General features: G+C 42.4%; 1 protein-coding gene across 2 annotated transcripts in view; it reads right to left on the minus strand.

Annotated features, from left to right (window-relative positions):
- Positions 1-12,379, minus strand: part of LOC139583802 (anion exchange protein 2-like) — a 112,711-nt gene that overhangs the window by 68,775 nt on the left and 31,557 nt on the right. The window lies entirely within an intron of this gene.

Here is a 12,379-nt window from a genome sequence, read left to right on the forward strand (position 1 = left end):
GTTCATTGAATGCTGAGCTATAGTCAACACCATAGTACCCTCCAAACTCGTCATTATTAAGCTCGAAGCCCTGGGTCTGAACCCTGCTCTGTGCAATTGGGTCTTGGACTTCCGAACGGGCCACCCCCAGGTTGTGAAGGTAGGAACAACATCTCCACTTCGCTGATCCTCAACACTGGGGCCCCACAAGGGTGTGTGCTCAGTCCCCTCCTGTACTCACTGTCCACCAATGACTGTGGCCAAACAACTCCAACTCAATCATCAAGTTTGCAGACGACACAACAGTAGTAGGCTTGATTACCAACAACGACGAGACAGCCTACAGGGAGGGCTCGGAGTGTGGTGTCAGGAAAATAACCTACAGCACCCGATGTCACAGGAAGGCCAAAAAAATAATCAAGGACAACAACCACCCGAGCCACCGCCTGTTTACCCCGCTACCATCCAGAAGGCGAGGTCAGTACAGGTACATCAAAGCTGGGATCGAGAGACTGAAAAACAGTTTGTTTCTCAACGCCATCAGACTGTAAAATAGCCATCACTAGCACAGAGAGGCTGCTACCTCCATAGACTAGAAATCATTGGCCACTTAAAAAAAGAAAGTAACACTTTAATGTCACTTAATAGGTTTATATACCTCGCATTACTCATCTCATATGTATATACTGTATTCTATACTATCTATTGCATCTTAGCCTATGCCGTCCTAAATTGCTCATCCATATATTTATATATTCTTATTCCATTCCTTTACTTAGATTTGTGTGTATTAGGTATTTGTTGTGAAATTGTTAGATATTACTGCACTGTCGGAACTAGAAGCACAAGCATTTTGCTACACTCGCAATAACATCTGCTAAAACAAGCCTACATCTGCTAAATACGTGTATAACAGAATGGCGCCGGAGAGGATGGCTGACATTATACGTGCGCCTAACCAACTGTGATATTTTGTTAGTTTTTTTGCGTTGTTTGTAACTTATTTTGTACATAATGTTGCTGCTACTGTCTCTTAAATAACTTCTGGACATCAGAACAGCGATTACTCACATCAAACTGGAATAAGCTTTTTCCCTTAACGAGTCCAACGTGAAGGATATACTGCTTTCTCGGGAACAGGCCCAAATCTCCATCATTTGCGTGAAGAAAAGACAGAGAAAAAGGGGGCGGAGGTCAGGCTGCCTTCTGAGAATTTGTAGGCAAGCGAGTAAACCCCCACTGCCATCTGTTCTATTGTCCAACGTGCAATGGAAAATAAAATCGCTGACTTATGATCAAGATTATCCTACCAACGGGACATTAAAAACTGTATTATCTTATGTTTTACCGAGTTGTGGCTGATCGACAACACGGATAATATAGAGCTGGCGTTTTTTTTTTTCACCGGTAGGACAGAGAAGCTACGTCTGGTTTGACAAGGGGTGGGGGTGTGTGCATTTGTCAATAACAGCTGGTGCGCAATGTCTACTATTAAAGAAGTCTCGAGGTATTGCTCGCCTGAGGCAGAGTACCTTATGATAAGCTGTAGACTGCATTACTTACCAAGAGAGTTCTATATTTTTTGTAGCTATTCGTAGCTTTTTCATAGCTATATTTTTCGTAGCTGTGTGTTTATCACCAGAAACCGATGCTGGCACTAAGACCGCACTCAACCAACTGTATAAGGCCATTAGCAAACAAGAATATGCTCATCCAGAAGCGGCGCTCCTAGTGGCCAGGGACTTTAATGCAGGCAAACAAATCAATTACACCTCATTTCAACCAGCATGTCACATGTGCAACGAGAGGGGAGAGAAAAAAAGAAAAGGAAAAAAACTCACCCGCCCTCCATTTGGCAAATCTGACCATAATTCTATTCTCCTGATTCTTGCTTACAAGCAAAAACTAAAGCAGGAAGTACCAGTGACTCGATCAATACGGACGTGGTCAGATGACGAGGATGCTACGCTACAGGACTGTTTTGCTAGCACAGACTGGAATATGTTCCAGGATTCATCCAATGGCATTGAGGAGTATCCCACATTAGATACCGGCTTCATCAATAAGTGCATCAACGACGTCGTCCCCACAGTAACCGTACGTACATATCCCAACCAGAAGCCATGGATTACAGGCAACATCCACATCAAGCTAAAGGCTAGAGCTGGAGCGGGACACTAATCCGGACACTTATACGAAAACCTGCTCTGCCCTCAGACGACCATCAAACAAGCAAAGTGTCAATACAGGATTAAGATTGAATCCTACTACACAGGCTCTGACGCTTGTCGGATGTGGCAGGGCTTGAAAACTATTACGGGCTGCAAAAGGAAACCCAGACACGAGCTGCCCAGTGACGCGAACCTAACAGACGAGCTAAATGCCTTTTATGCTCGCTTCGAGGCAAGCAACACTGAAGCATGCATGCGAGCACTAGCTGTTCTGGATGACTGTGTGAAAACGCTTTCGGTAGCCGATGTGAGCAAGACCTTTAAACAGGTCAACATTCACAAAGCCGCGGGCCAGACGGATTACCAGGACGTGTACTTAAAGCATGCGCGGACCAACTGGCAAGTGTCTTTACTGACATTTTCAACCTCCCTGACCGAGTCTGTAATACCTACATGTTTCAAGCAGATCACCATAGTCCCTGTGCCCAAGGAAGCGAAGGTAACCTGCCAAAATGATAACCGCCCCGTAGCACTCACTCCGGTAGCCATGAAGTGCTTTGAAAGGCTGGTCATGGCTCACGTCAACAGCATCCTCTCGGATACCCTAGACCGACGAGGGGACGACAACACCCATGCCAAAAATATTTGGCATGGGTCCCCAGATCCTCAAAAAGTTATACAGCTGCACCATCGAGAGCATACTGACCTGTTGCATCACCGCCTGGTATGGCAACTGCTCGGCATCTGACCGTAAGGCAGTACAGAGGGTAGTGCGTACGGCACAGTACATCACTGGGGCCAAGCTTCCTGCCATCTAGGACCTAAATATTAGGCAGTGTCAGAGGAAGGCCCCCCAAAAATTGTCAAAGACTCCAGTCACCCAAGTCATAGACTGTGCTCTCTGCTACCGCACGGCAAGCGGTACCAGAGTGCCAAGCCTAGGACCAAAAGGATCCTTAACAGTTTCAACCCCCAAGCCATAAGACTGCTGAATTAATCAATCAAATGGCCACGGGAGTATTTACATTGACACCCCCCCCTCTCCATTTGTTTTGTACACTTCTGCTACTCGCAGTTTATCATCTATGCATAGTCACTTCACCCCTACCTACATGTACAAATTACCTCGACTAACCTTTACCCCTGCACATTGACGAGGTATGTAGCCTCGTTATTGTTATTTTATTGTGTTAAACAAAGGTTTTAAATTATTTGGTAAATATTTTCTTAACTCTTTCTTGAACTGCACTGTTGGTTAAGGGCTTGTAAGTAAGCATTTCACGGTAAGGTCTACACTTGTTGTAATCGGCGCATGTGACAAATAGCTTGATTTGAATAAAATTTGATATGAGGCGAACTACTATGTCAAGCTGGCCCATAAGAAAAGCCTTGATGTACTTAAATATTACTTTCTTAGATTGCGTCCAAAAGAGCACCCTATTCCCTCTATAGTGCACTTAGTTGTGTGCTATGTAGGGAATAGGATGCCATTTGAGATGCACTCTTAGTAAAACTAGACCCCTACTGAGTAAGTTATTTTTTCCCACTGTTGATCAAAGTACATCGACAACACAACCATGGGAAACGGCTTATGCACCCCAGGGCAAGAGACTAATTTACCATTATGATAATATGATCATAGTAATGCTATAATTATTACACAGCGAAGAACAGAAATTACAGCAATCGCAATGAAAAGAAATCAATGTAGAGCCAAATTGTGCAGTGGAAAGGCCTATACTAGGCTGTGAGGACAGCCGCTGGGCGACGAGAAGCAAGTACAGGGAGTGAATATTTAATAAATAACAGACATGAAACAAAACACGGACAGCGTCTGGACAAGGGAAACATAACGACATTAATGCTGACATGGGGATCAAACTGAGGAATAGACAGATATAGAGGAGGCCAGGTGAGTCCAATGAAGCCCTGATGCGCGTGATGATGGACAGCCTGGCCCCCTCGAACACCGGAGAGGGGGAGTGGGAGCAGGCGTGACACAATCAGCCTGCCAGAGATTTGAATAAGGGAAAAGTATACCCTTAAGAGTGATACAGTAGACAGCAATTGAGCCTGGCGGCGAGGTTGTTGCCACAGAAACATAACCTTTAGAAATATATGTTAAGTCCATGAAGTGGCAATAGAGGTGGATGAGGAGGAAACCCTTTACACAAGTGAGCAAGTGAGAGGACGTCTCCATTTCCTGCTTGATCATCTCGCTCGGTGGCCTCCTTTGCGGCCTTCTGCACGCTTTCCCTCGCGGAGCAGCACAGGGGGGAAAAAAGCTCTGTAAAGTCTTCACCTTCTCTAATCTATGTTTTGTCAAGTCACCAAAATGTGTGCATACAAGGAATGGGAGAAGCTTTGTTCTGGTGGAAGTTGGTAAAAACAAAAAAACAGGAAGGAGGTAAGTGGCGAAGACTGCTACAGTGTGAAAGCCTGTGATACGTCATAACAGCTGATTGGTTAGAAATTGAATAAATGGATTGAGGGATTTTCCCCACTTCTAAGGAACAAGACGTAAGTCAAGGTGACTCAAACAAACAAACATACACTGCTCAAATACCACCCTCATGGAGTCTGTTTCTGACCGTTTGAGCAGACACATGCACATTTGTGGCCTGCTGGAGGTCATTTTGCAGGGCTCTGGCAGTGCTCCTCCTTGCACAAAGGCGGAGGTAGCGGCCCTCCTACGGCCTCCTCCACGTCTCCTGATGTACTGGCCTGTCTCCTGGTAGCGCCTCCATGCTCTGGACACTACGCTGACAGACACAGCAAACCTTCTTGCCACAGCTCGCATTGGATGTGCCATCCTGGATGAGCTGCACTACCTGAGCCACTTGTGTGGGTTGTAGACTCCGTCTCATGCTACCACTAGAGTGAAAGCACCGCCAGCATTCAAAAGTGACCAAAACATCAGGCAGGAACCATAGGAACTGAGAAGTGGTCTGTGGTCACCACCTGCAGAATCCCTCCTTTATTGGGGGTGTCTTGCTAATTGCCTATAATTTCCACCTTTTGTCTATTCCATTTGCACAACAGCATGTGAAATTTATTGTCAATCAGTGTTGCTTCCTAAGTGGACAGTTTGATTTCACAGAAGTGTGATTGACTTGGAGTTACATTGTGTTGTTTAAGTGTTCCCTTTATTTTTTTGAGCAGTGTATAACAACACGAAATCCTCCATCACGGAGATTCCCTCTTCTTGCACATGCAATCTATCAGTGAGAGCTGTCAACCTTTCAAAATTAAATATGGCACTGTGTTGAAATTTTAAAATATCACAAATTATTTAAATAGCAGTTCCAGTTGACAGGTAACTCAAGAGTAGGCATTTATAACTTCAGGCCACCAGTGGCAGAGCTTCAACTACTGTACAAATCCTTCATGTTCCATGAAATAAATTAATACTACTTGATGAAAAGAACAATTAAGGTCTCCCAGTAAGCTTTCCAATTCTTCAGACATGGGAATCAAGTTGGACTAACATCTGCACTGTGTCCACTTAAACTATTGTTCTGGTCAAAATCTTTGTACCTGCTCTGAAAACAAGTCAATAGAGTCAATTAAAAGGCCCCCTAGGGCAAGTTCCTCAGTTTAACGGGTATTAACTGCAGTCAATACCCATTATATTTCATAAGAGTTGTACCTCCTAGGCCTGTATGACCTGCAAAGCATGACCCCTCTGTGAAATTATAGAACTTGGGTAACGCAATATACAGTAAGCTATAAGTCTACGCTTATAGCAAAGCCAAGTCTAACAGCTACTCGGTTAAGAGTGGTTATTGCAGTAGTAGCGATATCTACAAATAATATAACATGAAGAGTATCGTTCAAGTCTATAAAAAGCTTTTTGTAGCCTTGATCCACAAGACAAGCCCATAAGTCTTGAAAGCCTCAATTCAAGTGTTGTAGATAAAACATGTGTTTCAGTAGCAGAGACAATTTTAGGCCTTTCAATTGTGTGGCATACAAGTATGGACCACAGATTACATGCACACGGAAATTATTCAGACTGCTTGACTTTTTCCACATTGTTACGTTACAGCCTTATTCTAAAATGTATTCAATAGTTTTTTCCCTCATCAATTCCATACTCCCGTACGGACTCCCGAGTCCATACGGGAGTTGCAGCGATGGGACAGGACTGTAACTACCAATTGGATACTTCGAAATTGGGTTGAGAAAAAGAGGGTAAAAGAAAGAAAAGTCCACAAAAGTATTAAAAATGAAATATCACATTTTACATAAGTATTCAGACCTTTTACTAAGTACTTTGTTGAAGCACATTTGTCAACGATTACAGCCTCAAGTCTTCTTGGGTATGACGCTACAAGCTTGGCACACATGTTTTTGTAGAGTTCCTCATTGTTCTCTACAAATCCTCTCAAGCTCTGTCAGGTTGGGTGGGGAGCGTCGCTGCACAGCTACTTTCAGGTCTCTCCAGAGATGTTCGATCGGGTTCAAGTCTGTGCTCTAGCTGGGCCACTCAAGGACATTGAGAATTGTCCTGAAGCCGGACTTGCTCCGGACTAGTCTCCCAGTCCCTGCCGCTGAAAAACATCCCCACAGTTTGATGCTGCCAACACCATGCTTCAACGTAGACGGTGCCAGGTTTCCTCCAGACGTGATGCTTGACATTACGGCCAAAGAGTTTAATCTTGATTTCATCAGACCAGAGAATATTGTTTCTCATTGTCCGAGTCCTTTAGGTGTCTCAACATCACTTTGTTGGTATCCGGTTGCTAAGCAAAAACATTTTGTTTGTCCAGACCAATGGGTCAGGGTTCCGGTCTAGAAGCGTGGTTTTGACTGCTCCTACAGTTTCGCTTCGGCACTGACGCCGGCCCAGAAAGACAATTTCCACAGACGGCCACATAGAAAAGACAGCTTTGAAAATTCCTAATAAAGACAATTTAGTCATCACATTTGTGCACAAAACATCCATTGAATTACTGAAATAGTTGCTGTGGACTTTTTATTTATTTTTAAATCACTCACACCCAAAGATAACATTTCTATTCATCCCATGTCTGCCATGTTTTTGGATGATGTGACGACATCGTCGCTGCTCGAACTGAGCTATAGGCTGCTCCCTGTGTGCACTGAGTGCTAGTGCGCATGTGATGTTAAAAACAACAGTCGGACATCTTGGACCCAGTGTCCAGTTCTTATTATACCCCATTGGTCCAAACGAAACTAGCCTGTCAAAAGTTGCTAAATCACATCTAAATTCTCATAGTAAATACATACTGCAATTCCAAAAGCTTTGATTTTAAGCCTCAAAATACAAAAACTTGCCAAGCTAAGAACTAAATGTTTGTTATAAATTCCAATTCTATGAGGCTTCACGTTGTCATGGAAAATATTAATGTTAATTCCAACAACCAATGAGCAACTCTGCCGTAAGTCTGGCACATATTGAACGTTGAGATTGCCAAAGAGTCTGGCCTTTTTGGCAATGACAAGGAGCGGCAAGGAATCAGGTACTCAGACTAATTTTAGTAGTCACCACAATTAACAGTGAATTTATAAGAATTTATATACACAATAGAGGGAAGAGGGATTCACTGAAACATTTGAACCGGAGACTGATGCGTAAGAAATGAGTGCATCGGTCAACGGAACCCCGAAACGATCCCAACGTAGCATGTGTCGGTCAGAAAAAATGTATTCAAACATTACGAATTGCCGGATCTCCAATTTTATTTTCTCCAATTACTTTCTATCCTCCAAAAATACCTAAATCTTGTGACATCTGCATCCTCTCCTTCAGTGTCCAACTAAGGATGTAATTATGTTGACAGTCATTGATCTACAGGTCCTTTTACATACAGTGGGGAGAACAAGTATTTGATAACCTGCAAAATCGGCAGTGTTTCCTACTTACAAAGCATGTAGAGGTCTGTAATTTTTATCATAGGTACACTTCAACTGTGAGAGACGGAATCTAAAACAAAAATCCAGAAAATCACATTGTATGATTTTTAAGTAATTAAATTGCATTTTATTGCGTGACATAAGTATTTGATCACCTACCAACCAGTAAGAATTCCGGCTCTCACAGACCTGTTAGTTTTTCTTTAAGAAGCCCTCCTGTTCTCCACTCATTACCTGTATTAACTGCACCTGTTTGAACTCGTTACCTGTATAAAAGACACCTGTCCACACACTCAATCAAACAGACTCCAACCTCTCCACAATGGCCAAGACCAGAGAGCTGTGTAAGGACATCAGGGATAAAATTGTAGACCTGCACAAGGCTGGGATGGGCTACAGGACAATAGGCAAGCAGCTTGGTGAGAAGGCAACAACTGTTGGCGCAATTATTAGAAAATAGAAGAAAATAGAAGAAGTTCAAGATGATGGTCAATCACCCTCGGTCTGGGGCTCCATGCAAGATCTCACCTCGTGGGGCATCAATGATCATGAGGAAGGTGAGGGATCAGCCCAGAACTACACGGCAGGACCTGGTCAATGACCTGAAGAGAGCTGGGACCACAGTCTCAAAGAAAACCATTAGTAACACACTACGCCGTCATGGATTAAAATCCTGCAGCGCACACAAGGTCCCCCTGCTCAAGCAGGCGCATGTCCAGGCCCGTCTGAAGTTTGCCAATGACCATCTGGATGATCCAGAGGAGGAATGGGAGAAGGTCATGTGGTCTGATGATTCAAAAATAGAGCTTTTTGGTCTAAACTCCACTCGCCGTGTTTGGAGGAAGAAGAAGGATGAGTACAACCCCAAGAACACCATCCCAACCGTGAAGCGTGGAGGTGGAAACATCATTCTTTGGGGATGCTTTTCTGCAAAGGGGACAGGACGACTGCACCGTATTGAGGGGAGGATGGATGGGGCCATGTATTGCGAGATCTTAGCCAACAACCTCCTTCCCTCAGTAAGAGCATTGATGATGGGTCGTGGCTGGGTCTTCCAGCATGACAACGACCCGAAACACACAGCCAGGGCAACTAAGGAGTGGCTCCGTAAGAAGTATCTCAAGGTCCTGGAGTGGCCTAGCCAGTCTCCAGACCTGAACCCAATAGAAAATCTTTGGAGGGAGCTGAAAGTCCGTATTGCCCAGCGACAGCCCCGAAACCTGAAGGATCTGGAGAAGGTCTGTATGGAGGAGTGGGCCAAAATCCCTGCTGCAGTGTGTGCAAACCTGGTCAAGAACTACAGGAAACGTATGATCTCTGTAATTGCAAACAAAGGTTTCTGTACCAAATATTAAGTTCTGCTTTTCTGATGTATCAAATACTTATGTCATGCAATAAAATGCAAATTAATTACTTAAAAATCATACAATGTGATTTTCTGGATTTTTGTTTTAGATTCCGTCTCTCACAGTTGAAGTGTACCTATGATAAAAATTACAGACCTCTACATGCTTTGTAAGTAGGAAAACCTGCAAAATTGGCAGTGTATCAAATACTTGTTCTCCCCACTGTAGATGCAGTAAAGAGGTCGATGGAACGAACACATACCATTGACCAGATTGGTGCACATTCAACAAAGTGGATATTTGTTAAATCTGTCATGATTTATGTATTGTAATTAACCACATTGTACGCCTGTTAAGTTCAATTTGAATATATTTGGCTGCATGACATTTAGAAGTTGTCCCTTTTCAGGTTTAGAAGCGACTGCTAAATGCTAACGCCCATTCATATAAGCTGGTTAACATAGCCAGCATACAGAAATTGGTGGTGGTAGTCAGTTGTTTTTAACTGTAATGCAGTTGATTGGTGACGATGACATGAACATGTGTTGGGGTTGACATCCATACAAGCATTATACTCCAATTTGTACCTCAACATATTGTAAAATACATATAACACAATAGCCTAAATGTAGGCTCATTTTGCTGGGGGGCAAGGAGATTCGAGATCGTTCCCCAGTGGCCTTTTCCCCCACACATTTCCATTGTTTTGGTCAAGTTTGATTTTATTTCTTTATTGCCTTATATATTACAGCATTTTGGATGACTGTCATTCATATTTCAATCACCCAGCTCAATGTAACATTGATAGGTTTAGGCTACTACATGACTCAATTTTCCCTATACCCATCATGAGGTTGCTACAACCTAGCCTATGAATGAAAGTTTACAACATAGGTGCACAGGTAGAGAGAAAATGTTGAGTAATCAAGGTGACAGACTGACACATTCGATACAGCCTTGCACACTTTTCCCTGCGTCTAGCTGATCTAGAGTGTAATAATTTGATAAATTAATTTAAAATGTTGAAAGATGATAAAATAATTCCACTCTGAATCCTTATAATTGTATGAAATGGATTACAATAATACAATTATTATTAATGATGTGTGTAGTTTTAGTCAGAATTAGGGTAAAACAATATATCTGTACAATATATCTTTATAGTATCTTAAACACAGAATGTCTGAGCAAAATTCGGTGCCGACCTGGCTAGGCCTCAGAGATTTGGGAGAGGGCAGGGAATACTTCTCACGGTCTCCCTAATCTTTGTCGGCTGGGTAGTGATACAGTATGTGCGTATGATATCTACTGTTTGTGTGATAGTATGTGCGCAGCTATAAAATTGATGTTTTTGTATTGTGGACTTGAGAGCGCTCTCGTGAATAAACATTTGACTATTGTAGGCTGGGCCTCTGTCTGTTTTCATTTCAACCAGTATCTTACAAATTCTGGGTTGCAGACTGAGTAGTTAATTGAAGTTCAGTTTATGAACATTGACAACATAGTTCTCTTAACATAATTAGTCCAACAGTTGCAAACGAGAGACTATTGGACAAATTCAGGTATACTTATCCCCAATTCTTTTGCTTCCATTTAAGAAACATTTGAACAGAATGAATACACCACTGATCACGCTCAAACACAGACCACTTTCACAAACATGATCATTTTGCTCGTTGTATAATTCCTTCTTGCATCTACGCGCTCTCCTCCTCTCACCTTTTTCCTTTGTTTGTGGACTTCAGCTGTCTGTGACCAGGCAAAAATAACTTTCCAAGCCAAACCTTCATATCATAACCGCTACACACAGCCTATATCATTGTCACCATATTAACTAAAGTCATAGTCAACATAGCTACTAGAACTAAGTGGTTAGTAAACCCGCTACAATCATGCAGTACAGTGTACAGTCAGCAAGCAGTTTAAAAAGTCTCACCGGCAGGCCCCAGTGGCAATAAACTAATAAAACCAAAAGCTTACCTTGACTTGGAAGAAATCCAGTGTTGGATAGCCATAGCCAGCTAGAAAACATAGCATCCCTCGGTTTCAGCCAGCTTTTTGAGTAGGCTACACTAGCTAGCTACATTCACTAGCTAAGAGAAAGTAAAAAAAAAAAAAAATAGCTAGATCTCGCGCTCTTGCTTTTCCTTCATTTCAAAATTAACAAATGTATTTAACTGTTCAACTATTCCGAGTCAAATACTCACCACATTTTATGCAGTGCAGTACTAGCTACCTGTAGCTTATGCTTTCAGTACTATATTAATTCTCTGATCTTTTGATTAGGAGTAAGTCTAGGTTTTGTATTTAAGTCAATGTATCCAATGGAAACTGTCTGTCCTCTGGCTACACCATGGTGCTACCCTACAGAGGGCTGTTGAGGCTACTGTAGATCATTTAAAAACTGTTTTAATCAATTATTTGGTGACGTGAATATATTTAATATAGTTTTCCTAAAAATTATCACTTTTATCACCTCCACTCATGGAGTATACCAAACATTAGGAACACCTTCCTAATATTGGAGTTGCACCTAGAGCTGTGGCAGTCACGAAATTCCATCAGCCGGTGATTGTCCAAAAAAATAACTGTCGGTCTCACAGTAATTGACCGTTAATTAACAAACACATTTAGCATCTCCTGGCTTCCACACATAGCCTACAAGCCACTGATGCCAACATTCGGAAGTCTAATAAATCCATGTAGTATAGCCTACACCGTCACAATAAATCCATTATTTATTTTAGACAGGTCTAAAGAAGCATGATATAAAGGAAATGTAGTCTTTTTAGGAAGAACAGAATAGCATACTCCGAGTTGTCCTTATGTTAGGTCCTGATCTGTCAACGCCAAAAGCCTGTAGGCAACACTGGTTGATTTAGCAGACAAGATTTGCTTATGATTCCGTGGCATTATTTTATAGTATGAAGAATACAATTGAACAAAGCTTAATTTAGACTTAATGTAACTTTAGTTGTTCTACAAACGTTGGGCTATATGTTT

Source organism: Salvelinus alpinus, chromosome 8, assembly GCF_045679555.1.
Source record: "Salvelinus alpinus chromosome 8, SLU_Salpinus.1, whole genome shotgun sequence".
In the NCBI taxonomy this organism is placed as follows: Eukaryota; Metazoa; Chordata; class Actinopteri; order Salmoniformes; family Salmonidae; genus Salvelinus; species Salvelinus alpinus.